Genomic DNA, 16,521 nt, shown 5'->3' on the forward strand with positions numbered 1-16,521 from the left:
TTTGTGTTTTTAAAAAAGGAAGAAAGAAAAGACGAGAAAAAACTATGAGAAACTGCTGAGTGACTTTACGGTACCAAATAACTTGGGAATGAAATATCAGTTAAGGTTCTGCGTAGATAAATGTAAAATTAAGTACATCAGAAAAAATAATCATAACTTCTCATTAGAGACACAACAGACTACTAGCAACCAAAAATAAGATACTGTTTTTTATGATATACAGTTAAAAGTGATGACAACTTAATGATAAGTAGCAGTCAAAAGGCAATAAAATCAAACATTAGCAATTCAGATGAAACAGAGAACAACACAAAGATCATCTCTGCTTTTTTCTATATCCCTGGTTCACTGGTACCTTGAATATTGCATACCATTCAAGTACTTCCTATTAAAAAAAAAACAACTATACATTCATACATTATGTCTGGGAAGACGTAGAGAGGAGAAATTCTGTTCCCTATAATACCATAATTTCAAATTATCTGAACTGAGGAATTGCAATTAAATACTTGCCTGTAACATTTTGTCATTTGCTTCAAAGAAGTTCCAACCCTAAACCTATTGGCTAGCTAGCTGTTATTGGAACGATGACAGAAAGCAAGCAACTTCAACTCAAGTAAATTCTTTTTCTCTAGCTCTTCCATCAGGCAACTACTTGGAGGAAAAGAAAAAATCTTGTATGCAAAAAACACTCAGGATCTCCAAGTACAGTTTGTTCCATCATTTCACCTTCCCCTTTTATACTGAGTTTTGTCTATAATAATCTCAATATATCTATTTATAGTACTCTTCCCATCAGTTGACATGCTTCCCATGCCCTCCATCGTCATACTTCTCATTCAAATTCAGATTTTTCATATACACATTAAAAACTAATACTAATCACTAATATTATAAGCTTGAATTCTACCTCTAATCAAGGTACATCAAATCATGCTGCAGACCATTTCAGCAATTAAATTGTGTTGACTTAATAACTCGCATCTAAAGCACATCCCTGTGACTTTCAACAATTTTCATATTTGCTCATGTTTTTTTCACATATGAAAGTGCAATATTCCTTTTAAGATTTGTTACCCTTAACAATGAGCAATTTCGTGATTCATTAAGATCAGAAATGCACACCCCAGCTGAAGTATCACAATCTATTACAATATGTATTTAAGAAAATAATGAGTAGTGACTCCTGAAACTGAATTTCCATGTGTCTTTTACTAAATATTAACTTAAAAAAAAAAAAAAAAAACACACAAAGAAAGATCAAAAGAAATGTAGCTTGGAGCATTTTTAAATATAGCAAAGATCAAACCATTCATAGGCTATTAAATGCATCTCACTTCTGGTTACATTCATTCATTACTGTTCCTTAAAAATATGTGGTTGTAACAGCAATTATATTCTTTAAAAAATAGCAGATATTCTTTTACAATGCTGCTTTTGCTAAAATCCTTTGAAGTAAAATTTTAAATTATACTTACTGCTATAAAGTTAGGCTGGTCACAGAATAAGCAGTTACAGTAAAAGACTTTAAAAATGTTAAAAACCTGCAGCACTATCAAAACTACTTAACATCACATAATCATACTCATATGATATCATCCTCTAATGATAAGCACTGCTACTTCAATGACAACAGCTCTTTAGATTAATAAAAAACAGAATCAGCCTAGGAAGCACTACTTTTCCTATGTATGTTGTTCTTGCAAGTTATACCGGATGACAGAGAGATTGTAATCACAAATTTTGGCAGCAGTACTTTTCTAAAACTTTCTTAAAATTGGAGATTCACAGAAAAGTTTAGTCTTAAGATAGAATAGTTCCCTAATTTGAATTACCATGTGGCAATACAAATCCTCCTAAAGGCAGGGATTGGGTGGAACTGCTTTCAAGCTGGAAGTGCTAGTTTGAAGGAGTGACATTTACAAGTAAAGCAACGTTGGTGTTATAATTAGCTAGACATCGCTACTGCCAGCAATTTATTTTTCTTTTCTCTAACCCCCATAAGAGCCTTGCTTTATGGAGTGTATTTATTTCTCCTCTACTCTAATATTCTTGTGAAAATATTAATTTGAATATCTAAAATCATCTTTAATTCTTTGTTGCTTTATGGAATCTGCACTTGGATTTAGTTTTAAACAAAAAACACACTAAAAACACACAAGCATGGTAATCTTTTAAATAACAATCACATCACAATCATGTTATTTCTTCATTTTTAATGGCCTGCCTACTTCTCACATATTCAATAGTTCTTCCCAATGAAACTAAACACTCCTCAGTTGGGAAAATTGTGCATGCACAGAATTGAGCCAATAGAGTATTTAAGTATGGCGTGATTATTGGTTATTGTGGATGTGTGAACTTTTCCACAGCTGTGAGGATCATGGATGACTTCCACACATCAGTTACTTGAAAACAGCAAATACATGAGTTCATTATTACCTGCAATTTTTCTATTACTTTATCTTTCATCAGATGCCAAAGGGTTCAAGCCAAGAGGATCTTATGCCAACCCTAAGAAGGCAATCGTCTCTGCTTATCATTTTAGCATGTGACTTGTTGCACACGAAGATCAATATAAAAAAAAAAAAAACAACAAAAACAACAGACTACAGATGGTTGCAGAAAGATATTGATTAGACAAGGGATGTTTTTTCATCCCAGTATCTGGCTTCAGATAAGGAAATGCTTCTCATCATTACATTTGATTAATTCCACTGGTTGGATGCAGAGAACCAACACATTAATAAATGTCTCTTAACCTCAAGTTTACTTAATGTAGCTGGTTGAGGGATTGTAGGTCAGATTTTTAGCAATGAAAATTCCTGCAATGTATTTGCTCACAATGAAGTTTGAGGACAGCTAAGCAACACTTGGAGTTCAAAGAAATCAACTTCTGAATGAAAGTTTGTTACTTCAGGTAGCAGCTACATAAACAACCATTTTTATACAAGTGATGCGACTGGAAAATTTTAGGCTGCTGAAGACCTGAGAATCAAGAGAAGCAAGAGCATAAAAAGCTCCCCAAAACTGTGACTTCTGTATCTACCTGAGGCTACTTAAGGCATTTCCAATGATGTGTTTATTTCAGGGGGGAAAAGAAAAAAATAGAACATCACATAGCAACAACAAAAAAATACCTCTCATAAACAGCCAGAAACAACTGCCATAAAACATAGAAAACATATGATGCCATCTACAAAAGTTACAATGCAAAACCCATAATTCTGTTGCCAGAATTGATATAATAGTCAAATCTCTTGACATTATTTTCACTTCTCTAAATAAATTCAGTGGGTTATTCCTCAATATAATTTCATAAGGAATCTCTGAATTTTAGCTAAACTGTCATCTTAATTTCACTACCTTTCCACAGGCAACAGATTAAATGCGAACCCTGTATAAAGACAGAGGTTTTTTTTTAGAATTCAATTCTTATCTTTGGATTAAAATACTTTTGCCCTGATTATATTCAGTGCATATACATCTAATTGTGGTCTGGCACTACCTATTAACAAGGAAGAATGATGAAGAGATTTCTACAGCATTTGCTAGGTAAGTAATCAGATGCTTCTGCTGACATGGAATTTCTTGCCCTAGGAGGACTAGGCTTTTACCACATTATTAAATATTAAAGACCCTGCAAGACTAATATGTAGGGGGACCAGGGCAAAGTACATTTCTTTAATCCATTTGTCAGTCATTATCAGCTGAAAAGTCTGATCAAAGGACAATTTGTCTACTGAAACTTTGTCAAGCTGAGAAAGCTGGTGATGGGAGCAGTACAAGGAAGGAAAGTCTCAGGTGCATTTTTCTAAGTTTTATTTGAGTGCTGGGGGGAGGAGAGGGTTATGTGTAGCATATTTAGTAAGCAATGGAAATGGCGCCATTAGTAATCATGTTTGAAGTACATGAGAAAGAAAAGAATGGTGTGGGGAGGAAAGGAGAATACAGTTATTAGTGGAAAGCAGATGAAAATACATTTTTAAATGTTTGTAATGAGCTGAAACCTGCTTATAGATGTATTATTTTTCAAGCTCATCTTCGGATGCTGTCCTGTTGGACTCTGATGAGGACCAGGGCTGAGATCACAAAACAGTGAGAGCCATGATTTTGCACATTATACTATCTAAAAGTTCATTCTGACAGACTGCGATTGCTCAAGTGTCACATTATAGTGGCACTAATAGAACTGCACGAGTTTATCTCCCTCACTCAAGGCTGATATAAACACCTATGATGCAATTTGGACCACAAGGAATCTGCTACTAATGATGAATGTAACATGGGCCGTGAGAAATCCGCAACAGGCGCTTCTGGGGAAACCTCTTCCACAGCAGAGAGTGGGCAGAAAGGTTTGCGGCAGAGGTCCAAAGGCAGAACGCTGTGCGGAACCAGGAGCTGGTCAGAACGCACTCGCATCCCGAGGGCGGCGCTCAGCACCACGGCCAGCTCCGCGCGGGCGCGGCCAGGCGGGAGCGCGGCTCGGAGCAGCGCGGCCTGCCGGGGCGGGGAGCCGCAGCCAGCCGCGGGTACGGCGCCAGGACACAGCGAGCACAAGCGAAGCATGAAGAATAAGCGAGACATAAGAGCTGCTGTTCAACTGACGTTCTTGTCAAAGTAACTTTCTAACGATAACATTACAACTTTGGCCCATAAAGACCCTACGGCAACGACACCGCCGTGAGAACACTCCACGAGACACATACCACATAGAAGTCTGTTTTTAAGAAACTAAAACGGCAGAAAAATGAGTACATCACAATGAAGACTAGGTCTCAAAATATAACTAAGTTAGCTGAAACAATGCTGCTCTAATTAGTCCCAACAGGAATTAGTTTATCATTTTATTCACATCTCTGTTATTAAAAGTTTAGGAAAAGCAATATACAAGGTCTGTAGCTGATCCTGAGATAAAGAAGTGGCATAGAACAAACAGTGTCAGCCATTTAATGTACTGCAATCAAACTGCACGTGTTCCAACTCAGATAAAAGAGGACATTATACATCAGGGAGCAAAGAACACACGGAAGCATCATCTGACATGATACAGATAATCAGTCACTCCTAATTAGATCCATCTACTGCAGCAGTAAGGCTCCGACAACCGCTGATGAGTAGGCAAATAAATACTTTGGGAGATCATAACACCTCTCTACCTGCTAGTGTTAGAATAGCTGCTCGAGTACTATACCCAGTTTCTGCTTTCGCATGTCAAGAAAAGGGGCAGAAAACAGCTATTAAAGTGTTGGACAACATGCATTGAGTGGGAAAAACACAAAGTTCAATGTCTTTAGGTTACCAAATGAAATGGCTTAAGCTTAAGGAATCACAAGAGATCCATTACGACACAGAAAATCCTGATAGTCAGAGGTTGAACATTTAGATCACTTACAAAAAGACCTGAGGTCTTTAATTTTAGTCAGTAAGGATATTCTACTATTGTAAGGCTTCATGAATGATTTCAATGGGTTCCTCATTACTGAGGATTCTTAAAAGACAACCAAATTATTTATTTTGAATTATATGCTTGTATTCAACTACTGTTAACACACACTACTCAGAGAAGTCCGAGGGAAGCTGCTCTTGTGCACAAAGTTAGCCTCAGTAACCACAAAGGCTCCCTTGCCCTCAAAGCAGACAGACTGATTACTCCTTAATCCTTGAAACTCAACTATAAAAGTATATTTCATTAGGGAACTATAATTATCCTACGTAAATTTAGTTTGTTGAGTATGCCCTAAGTCCAGAAAATATATTTTAACAGTCAAGGGATTGGATGTAAAATAAAGTATCACAGAATTAGTGAATTTATGTATTATGAACATGTGGACCAAGAGAATTTAAAAAGTGATATTAATTTCTTACACATCAGAAGAGGTAAAGTGCCTGCTCAGATTTTAGTTAGCTGCCAAACATGCAAAAGTGTCCTGATGCAACTGTCTTGCAGACAAGGGAAAATTGACTCATCAAGGAAAGAAGAGATCCAGTCATTGGAGATTATTACAGAAGAAAAGCCAAATAAACAAGGTATCCTAGGATCATAATTTTAATTAAATATATAAGAACGGTATCAACACTAAGAAGCATCCAGACCAAATGAAACAACTAGTCCAAGTTTCCCGCTCCTGAGCAATAGGAAAGGAAGAAGAACATGACCTATCAACAGACTTCCAGATAAAATGCTCCTCCTATTCTTGCCTCTTCTCTGAGTTGGCAGTAGGCAGAAAACACCACCCAAGCACCGAGCCTGCGGCACCAGAAAGGATTTGGTTATGACTGCAGGACCTAATAAGAATTATAAACCTATTTCAGAAAAAAAAGCAATATAAACAACTCCCTTCTTAGAATCATTCACTACCAAACCTATGAGTTTGTACAGGCACAGCTCAGAGATCAATGGGTGCTAGAAAAGGCACAGGCAGAAGACACATTCTTCTCCTCTTAAACAGCAACCAGTTGTTCGGTTCAACAATAATCTGCAATTTCATCTGCAGAAGTTAACATATGAAAATTACGTTTCTGCGTTTGCATTCTGTAAGTAAATGTCAAGAACAAAACAGTAAGTGATGGAGTTTCTTTCCTCTGTGCATCTGCTTTACTGTGAGAGACTCAAATTTGCTCCTCAGTTTCAGCATTTCTTAGTTCTTGCCTACTCAAGACAAAAACTGCCTGGGTTAGCTAGCACGTTTCTCCCACAAGACCAATAAACACTTTCTTCTTACTGATCTGTCTTATGATTCTTTCATAAGTTTGCTCCATCCAGATGAAATGTTCCACAGTTTTCCCCAGTGGAAACACTGTCTCACTCAAAACTGTAGAAATATCATTTCACCCAAATCATCGTGATCATCACAATAATCCCTGGAGCCTTACACAGCAGTAGATAAATGTTACACTGAAATAGCATCCTGATCTAATATCAATTCCAATCCTTCGGCTCTGGGGGGTACAACAGGCCAGTATGCTTGAGGCTGACTCTTCTTCAGGAATAATTCCTTGATTTTACTGGAAACACAAAGTCAGAGTGTCACACGCAAAGGCAAAATACCCAATGAAATTCAAGGAATAGCACAGACATTTCTCTTTTAATACAGCTTCACTCATCAGATAACGCACGTTCTGAATCTACGTAGTGCAGGATGCTGACAAATGGAAAGACAGGAAAGTAACAAGCCATTTTCAGATTGTAAATAACTGGACATAACACTGTTTACAACAAAATAATGACACCAATCTTCTAAGAACACTGTATGCTGAAGAGAAGCACTCTTTACTTACAGATCTACAGATCACCTCCTCACCTCATTTTTTTTTTAATTTCTTTTTTCAAATAGTCAACATAGAAGCTAAACAGATGTGCTCAATTTGCTCAGAAGCCATACTGCTGGACAAGAGTAGCATTCCAGGAGCACTAAACTTAACAGCTGCAACAAAACACAATCTGCTGGTACAGAAAGCAACCCAATTCTGCTACTCCTCTGCAGAACATTGTATCAAATAGCTTGCTAGAAAAGTTGCAAAATCTGAACATACTGAGAGGCAGCATGAAAAAAGCAACAAATGCCTGAAAATTCTTTGGGATGTAACGGAGTGCACAGTTAATAGCTGCTGACTAGAGACAGCTCCCAAGTACTCAGAACACACCAACTACACAAAGCAATCTTCTCTAACTGTAGACAAATGCACTGAAATCAGCCTATTAACACAGGAACAGTACTTGGCAACTCCAGCTGAGAGCAGTGCATCAAAAACTTAATAATGTTATTTACATGTAGGCAAGTCAGGATGATGTCCACCTTGATCACTTCAATTTCTCCTCCTTTTAGCTCCACATACTAACTCATCTCTGCATCACCTAACAAATCCCTTTGCAACATTCAGGAATAAGAAATGGGCTTCACATTAAAACAATTTCACATCTTTTAAAAGCTCTCAAAGCAAGTTCAGCATACTTTACTCTTTCTTTATACATCAGATGGCTGTGCACTGCAAGATCTGACTTCCATCCCTGATAGCATGAGCGAGCTCATCAGCTTCACCCACAGAAGAACAGGCAGCCCTCCTCACCTCCAGCTGCAACCAGATTCAAGGCAAAGCAACATATGCACACACACACATTTCTCTGAAAGGAAGAATTAACATATGGAATTCCTCATCAGCGCAAACAACTTAATTCTCAATAATTGATTACTCTCTTTGGAGACAAAGCAACAGCATAAAATAGCATTTTGAAAAGCATTTGACAACGCTTTTCATCACAGAAGCAACCACAAAGTACAAGATTCACAGGAAAAAGAAAATATGCCTGAACATAGCAGTGAACCGATTTTTGAAGTCTTCACAACAGATTTATAAAAATGCTACAGACATCTTAAGTCTCACAGTCTGCCCTCTTTTCCCTCTCTCCTCCCAAATTCAATCCTTTCCTTCTCCCCAAAAAGCTCCGTCAAGTTCTCAAAGATTTCTCTCTGTTACTGAGAAACAGACTTGAAGAGTAAGTTATTCAAGACATGGCTTGCAGGACTTCTCAAAACTGAGGAAAATATTCAACCAAATCAAGAGAAAGAGTCACAAGGTCACATTACATTCTTCTTATTTTCTACTAATTATGCTTCTAAATAAGTGATGTGTAACAGTAATATAGGAAATAACAGTTATCACTGTAGGTATAAAAAAAAAAAAAAAGGAAGATACCAATAATACACTAAAGTTGTAATAATAATGATAAGTAAAAGATTGTATGAATATTTTCAAAGAAGCAACCATGATGGGTACGGCTGCTAACAGCAGTGTTACACAATATTTGGTGTTTCCAACAAAGGCAGGGAAATCCACTTCTATTCCACCACTACTTGACTTGGAACACAGCACAACCATCATAGCACTCTGTTGGCACGAAAAAGCAGAAAGTTAAACTGCCCCACTTACTTGTACTCGCACAACTGCCCAAAATAATTTTGCGTTATGTATTACTGTACTAATTCCCAGTCAGGCAGCCTAAACACTAGCTTGTTAAAGAAAAATGTAACAGATCATGCATTTGAAAAAGCTTCTTTTATCCTCATCACTGACAAGAAACCAAGCTGACAGTAAGTCATTTTTAAACAAAACACAACCTATTGGATCCCTTAATGTCCAGTTCACATTTAGTCAATTTTGCATGCTTAAACTTATGCACATCTCTACCTGAGCAATTAGCCTGTCAGACCTTTCTCCTAGATGCATGGCACAACACATTGATCTGTGAGATCAATGCAACAAAGCTCAGGTTTCCCTGCCAAGAGCAGAGTGCATTACGAGGTAGGCAGAGGGAGGAAGGACAGTGGCTGGATGGCATTTAATGCATCCCTGAGAGACTGGGAAGGACCCCAGTCAGTGTCTTATGCAGAGGAGGTAGCTGTTTCTCCTCCCCTCCAGCCAAACACAAAGGCTTTGTGTCAGGGTTTAACAGAGCAGGAGTGGCACAACACAAAACACTGAGAAACACAGAAACTGCACATCTCCTTTTTGTTATTTGATGTTACTGAGCATCAATTCATTCCCACTAGATAAATGAGTCTCAGCTAATACAGAAAACACAGGAGTATATTAACACACTATATAGCACAAATTCACATGCTAAGCAAGTGTTTAACCTTAGGTATCCATACACAGAGAATCAGCAGAAGCTTGTCAGTTAGAAATCAGTTTCCAGCTGGGGAAACATCACACATCCTTCTCTTTTAATTACACTCTAAAATCTTTCTTGATTTAATCAGTTACTCTAGAAAAACCTCTCTGGAATTTGTGATGTCAGAGATAAGAGAAACTGCCGCATGCAGAAGTAGTGCCACAACCACACCAAGCCCGACCAGCATCTTGATGCTCCATCCTCACACACGGCTCTTCACATTTTAACCCCTCACACTTCCAAAGTAACATATCTAAAAAGATGGTGGATTTCAAGAGCACAATGGTACATCAAAGATGAACAAAGTATTTGCCAGAAGCAAATCCATCTCTGCATTTTTATAACTGCAGTATCTTCATTTTCAAAACAACTTTTCACAGATAAGGAAATGCGTTACGGCAGTCAGATTTTCTTACAGACTAAATCAACGTCAACGAGCACACTTCTCATTTATAAACTTAAGAAAGTTTTTATACTTTGTAAACATAGTTCATGCTGTAAAGCAGAGGGATCATCACAAAGAAGTATTCTGTGACATTAACACAGAAAAGAAGTGGTAGATACATTTGCACCATACCATTAACAGGCACCTCAAATATTTCCAAAACTAAACAAGCAGTGAAGCAGCTTTCATCTTTTGTTTGCTCAGATACGGCAGCTGAAACCATCTGACATACACAGAGACATGGCATTAACTATGGAGAATATATAAGAACTCTCGTCGGCGGTGGTTTTGTTCCTCCAGAACGACAGCACGGAAACTAATTCTACGCTTTAAGGCCAACACAATTCCAAACTGAGAGTACATTTAGTCTAGGGGTTTTCAACCTTCCCATCAATACACATTTTCTGAATAATTCACCCAATTCAACTGGTTCTGCACACCCGGCCAAAGACAGCTATTACGAGCTATTTCATAACCCATTTTCCACAGTCCTTTCCGTATTAATAATGACTAGCGTTGGCGCTTCCCAAAAGGCCGTGCTCAGAAGCAGCACGGGGCTCTGCTTTGCCCACCCCCTCCCCCATCCTGCGCTGACATTACCGGGTTACCGGCCCCGCTCCGATCTTTGTCCCCTCCGCTCCCGCTCCAGCGCCCTACTCAGGGATGCGGCCACAAGCCCGGGGATCCCATCAGCCTTCGGAGCGAGGCATTCCCCTCTCCCTTCCTTCAGGAGAAGAGCACGCAACGACGCTCTCCTAAACGCCGTCCCTACGCAGCCCGTATGTTTACTACTATCCGTAGTGAGCACACACCGCGGCCTAGCCAGGCGGAGCCGCGTTCACGTACCGATGCCCCCGCTAATGGCTGCGAGACTCGGGGCGGCCGAGTCTCGCAGCGAGATTGCCGGCCGGCCGGACCACACCGCGCCCTGCCGCCCGCCACAACGCTGGGCCGGCGGTGCGGCTGCACGGAGCCGCAAGCCCGCCCCACGGCGCCGTTCTCCTTGCGGCAAGCGAGAGGGAGGGACGGAGCGTCCGTAAATCCCAGCCCCGGGGGGAGGCTAGGAAACGCCGGGCCCTCTCCTTGACCCCCAGACCCACCCGGGCCGCGACCCCCGCGCGGCCCTCGGCCCCGGGGCGGGCGCGAGGCAGCCCCGCGTCTCCTCACCTGGAACGGAGCCGAGGCGACGGCGGTTCCTCGGGGCGCCACGTCCCCGCGGGTCCCTGCGGAGCACGGTGCCGCCCGTCGCCGCGGCGACGGCCTGCGGGCAGCGGGGCGGGGGGAGGCTAGAGAGGAGGCCCCCGGCCCAGCCTCCGCCCCGTGGCGTGCGGCGCGGTCTCTATAGCGACTGCGGTGCCGGGCGGGAGCCGGCCCGCCCGCGGGGAGGGGTAACTGATGCGCGCGGCGCCGAGGGCCGCTCGGAGCGTTACGGGCGGCCCGCGGCCCAACCCGCTGGCGTTAACCCGCGAGCCGCCGCCATCCCTGCGGCGGTCCCGCTCCCAGCGCTGCCACGCCGCTATCGCCGCCGCGGTCTCTCTTCCCCTGCCGCGGCGCCACCGAGTCCGCCGCGCTCCGGCACCCGCCCGCCGCCATGCTTCCGGAGCGCCGATTGGGTGGCCTCGGAGAATTCTGCCAGCCGATTGGCTCTCGGCCGGGTCAGTCACGGCGGCAGAGGCGGGCACACACGAGGCGGTGCTGAGCCCCGGGTTGGTTGAGATTCCCGCAGCCCCGCTATCCGCCCCCGCGCAGCCTCGGGGCCGCAGGGCCCTCTGGGCAATGTAGTCCCCGGGCGGGGCCGCCGCCGCCGTTACTCGCGGCCGTTCTGAGGGAGCGACGGAGACCCGGGCGGCTCCGCGCCGCGGCGTGCGGGAGCCGCATTCCCCTGCTGCAGTGTTGAGCTTCGCCTCGCGGCAGCGCGAGACCAGCCGGACCCCGGTGTCGCCGGGGGTGCCCAAGGCTTAGGCGGGAGGGGACCCGTCGCCGCCAAAAGCAGGAGCCGCCCACCTCGAGCAGCCGGGCTGGCACCCCGGGCTACGCGCTGAGGCAGCGGAAAGGCACTGGTGCAGCTTGGCCACCGGCCGGCACGCTGGGTGAACGGTTCGGCTCCAGAGCGTGACTCCTCCTTCGAGGCAAGAAGCTCCAGCCCTCTGAACGCCGTCGGTACGTGCGGGCACCACGTAACGGCTGGCAGGACGGGTCCGTAGGCCGCGGCGGCAGCCCGGCAGGCAAAGACCCGTCCCGTGGGAAGGACAGACCTGGCCTGAACCCAGCAGCCTGCGTGAAGTGGGTAACACACTGCAGTCTTACGTTCACGTGAAGTTTTCGTTGAAGGGAGGAAAAAAAGGATTTAAATTTCTCTTGTGCCAGGCCGTGAAGATGATGACAGTGCGCATAATTGAGGCTCTCTTCAGTCACTGCAAGGAGAGCTTAGTCAGGGAGTAGGGTTAGAAAGCAGCGTCTCCTACTGCTGCATTATGAGTAAGCAGGATCTTCGTGCTCCCACTGCACACCAGTGAGCCCCTAGCAGGGGGGCTGTGACCCCAACCTAACAGCAAAGCCTAACTGCCCTTACCATTTCTAAGAGTCAGCTTCAGGCAGGTGTTTCTTCATTCAGAGAGAACCAGCTTGAGCAGCAGTACAGGAGCAGTAGCCACATGGATAGAGGTGATATGGATTTATTTTTATGTATATATACGTATACATGCACATAATGCAAATCCTTGTGCAATATGTGCAATAATCCTTGCAAATGTTACTGGCACTTGAGATCACAGCTGCAGCTCATGCTGGTTTTGAGCTACAGTTCTTGAATACTTAATAGACCTAATCCTTTGGCTAGGCCCCAGCTCTTTGCATACAACGTTCTGGGTCTAAATTTTCAATGAAAAAAGTTTCTAGATTTTCTGGATACCGAGTTCATGTTCAGCGTGTACATTCTCTCTTTTTACTGTTGAAATAGTAACATTAGAAGGTACTAATGTTCTTATCCGTTGCTCAGCAGTTAAACATCATCACACAGGGAGCTCATTCCCCATGCCTTACTGTTCCCTAATTAACTCAGGTGCCTAAGTTGTACAGTTCTTCAGGAAAACTTTTTAAATTCAGTTAAACAGAAGGGAAAGGCCTTAACAAACTTGTCTATCTGGTTTGTCTGTTTACCTATTTATCACTGCTAATCCAAGGGGCACAGTTTTCCTCATCAGTTTGTAACTTCAAGTTAATTCACAGGTTCCAATATAACCACATTGGCATGCACAATATCACAAATATCCCACCATCAGCACACGTCTTCCACATACCATTAGTCAGCATGTGCACTGCAAGCTGTAGAAGACCAAACTCTTCTTTTTCCTTTGTCAGTTAGCTTTCAAGTTCTAGCAATGTGTTGTGTCACCTGTTTTCCATTTCCTGTGGAATCTTCTTAAGTAGACAAAACCTGCACGGTTCAAATAAAAGTCAAGCAGGGAAAAATGAACTGAAACTGAAACTTCTCAACAGGAAAATCTATTTCCACTTAAGTGCAGGAGGCCTTTACAAAAAGAACACAATCTTGAATTTACTGCTCCATGAATGTACCAAAGAGGTTCTTGAAGTTGTACTATTACATTGCCAGTTCTAATTGGCTATTTCAGTGTAAAGGTGTGCAACTTTTTGCAGTTTAACTCCAACCTTGTTCTTTCCAACCCACCCTTGTATTATCTTGATAACTATCTTTGAATGGTAACTATCTGATATTCTGCAACATCCCTTTCACAATAATTTTGGAAGCTGGGGGACTAAAAGAGGAATTGACAGTAAGGAGTGTATCTAAATAGGATCTGTTATTGCTCCTCTGAGAGACAGACTAGAGGATGAGGTATGTGCATAACCAGTCTGACCCCACAGGGTACCTCATATGTTCTGATGTAACTGTACTTTTGTAAGGGAGTTTGTCGTGCAGTCTTTGAATCAATATATATGAGCAGAGAGCCACCTCTGCACCTGCACAGAATAATAATGCGTGTCCCAGACCCTCACATAAAAGAAAGCTCTTAAAAACATACTCAAGTGCAGTAGCTTAACAGAGAGAAACGTTTAGCTCTGATGTAGCTGTGAATTCATCTAGTCATGTTTTGTATACTGGTACTTACATAGAAGGAAAAGAGGAAATAAGAAAGGCTTCAAGCTGTTATAGATCTTGGAGTCTATTTCTACTATGAATAAATTTTCATATGTACATTTTATCTTTGTGCCTGTAAAGAGCATACCTACATATTTATCTTTAGAACTATTATATCACTTCCATTATTTCCAAGAAACAAACTGAAATTAAGTTAATGTTTGTATCATAAATCATGCTAAAAATATCACTTTTATAGATAAATGGTCAAAAACAGAAGAAGGGGCAGCTCACTATTTGCAAAGTTTCTGAAACTCTTGAGTTTCAGATACTTCTGAGAGAATTTCATTTTGGGTTGGAGAAGAACAACTTCTAGAAAGAACTGTCTGCTGGTTTAGATGTCCAGACAGTTGTATCAGCAGACAATCTGTTGATTACAAAACAGGGAAAAATTACTGAGGAATTTTTTCTTATTTAATTGTTGTAAAACACTGTGAACGGACACCACTGCATTTGTTTTGAAGATTTTTAAATGTCTCAGGTGGTCAGAAGAGCAAAGTCAGTCAGTAAAACACACTGTGTTTTGTCACAGATCAATCCAAAATATCTTTTTGTCTCTTTGCAATCTTGCTGCAGACCAGAACTCCGAAGCTAGAAAGTAAGAGGATTACTGTCAAATTATTCCCAATTCCAAAGGCACACCTCACAAAACTTTATCGTAACTGATTAGTCACTATGTAAAGCAAACAAATTTAGCGTTTTTGTTGTGCTGGTAGGAAAACTGAGCTCCTACTGTATGGGTTGTTTTTTGGTTTTTTTTTTCCATAGAGTGTGATTTCTAGACACAAACAGTCAGTAAAACATTATGTCACCACTAAAGGGACAGAGGGATCTTGGATCTTTTTCAGAAGAACACAGAAGAGCAGTGTCCAGTTCCTGTTTTTTTTCCTACTCAACAGCTTCAGAATCATTATTCTCTTTTTTACAAACATCTCTTCACTGAATCTTTTTAAAAGAATACCAACTATCCAACAAGATGTCCTGAGTAACGTTGTTTAATTCCAGTATTATCTAGAGAGTGAGAAATGACATCAGCATCAGTTTTATAAAGCAAGAACAAGGAGGATTCATGGTTAGTATAGGAGGCCCTGTATTTTAGAAGAGAAACGTAAAATTGTATGTCTGAATATTTTGCTAGGAAACGAGGTTTATTGGCACTGTAGCACACCAAAAGTATTGACGCTATGAGTTACGGAATTGAAAAAGGAAATTTTACCTCATTATGTCAAGGGAATTTTGTTTTAAGCCCTCATAATACACGTATAATTCCATTTTGCAGAAAGCTTCCTGAGGGCTGGCTTGCTGCAGTATCTAGGGAGTGAAGGTGAAAAACAAAAATTGCTATATGGTCTCGTTATGAATAAAGCTGTAAAAATTCTGGTCTTCAAAAAATAGTTATAGCCAAGACGGAAGGAGTTTTAGGTAACCAACCTAAAATACAGGTTCACTTTCTGGCTTTACCATAGACTGCCAGCCTGTTTCTAAGGTGAATACACCACTTCTGTACCTTAGTTTTCCATTTATAATGACTCACTGTGAGTCTGAAGTGGATGACTCAGAGCTTATGGACAGTGCGGCTACAAATGGACTGAAATCAGAGCCAGCTTCGTAAATACCTATTTGGCATTTCCTGGAACGTGCAGGGGCCCCAAGGACTACCAGTTAAAGAGCAATGCAGTTCATGCAAGACTGCTATAATTTCCCATTTGCCTGAAGTTGGGTTCTGCGTCCACATAGCTGTGAACTTTAAACATCTTAAAGTTAAAATTATAGTATTTCTTTCCTGATTCATTTCATCTGTGAAGAGCTTTTCAGGCAATGAAATAGGTTAAAAATATGATAAATTTGACTGTGTTCGCAGTAAGCTCTGTGGCATTCTAGTGTACAAAGTGGGTTATTTCAAACTGCCATCTATCCTCATTACCTCTTGCCATGAGTTTTGACATTATCTCAGCCATCCCTGCAATTCCATAAGATTTTCAACTGTTGTTATGTAATTTAGATCCCTTTGTCTAACTGCAAGAATCATGGGCACATCTAAATACCACTATATTCCTAAAAGTTCAGAAATGTAACTGAGAGATTAATATTCTGACCCAGTTGCTTTTATTTGCCCAATAACTTACACCTGTCAGCATCTACCAGGTCAAAAAAAAAAAAGCACATGGTCTAAATTTCTTTTTTCAAGCCCCCTCCACGTTTACACAGGTTGGTGAGAATCTCTTCCTGTATATGAATTCTCCC

General features: G+C 41.6%; 1 protein-coding gene across 4 annotated transcripts in view; it reads right to left on the reverse strand.

The window, feature by feature from the left end:
- Positions 1–13,507, reverse strand: part of TTBK2 (tau tubulin kinase 2) — an 84,891-nt gene extending 71,384 nt beyond the window's left edge. For 2 of the 4 annotated variants that reach the window (XM_048948504.1, XM_048948502.1), the window contains exon 1: positions 12,691–12,759. The gene's annotated coding sequence lies outside the window, so the exon portion shown is untranslated. Of the gene's footprint in view, positions 1–11,285; positions 11,670–12,690; positions 12,760–13,417 lie in introns of those variants that run through there. The other 2 variants (XM_048948503.1, XM_048948501.1) reach the window with 2 other exon arrangements.
- Positions 13,508–16,521: the final 3,014 nt, after the last annotated feature.

The sequence above is a fragment of the Lagopus muta genome, chromosome 6, assembly GCF_023343835.1.
Source record: "Lagopus muta isolate bLagMut1 chromosome 6, bLagMut1 primary, whole genome shotgun sequence".
NCBI classification, from domain to species: Eukaryota; Metazoa; Chordata; class Aves; order Galliformes; family Phasianidae; genus Lagopus; species Lagopus muta.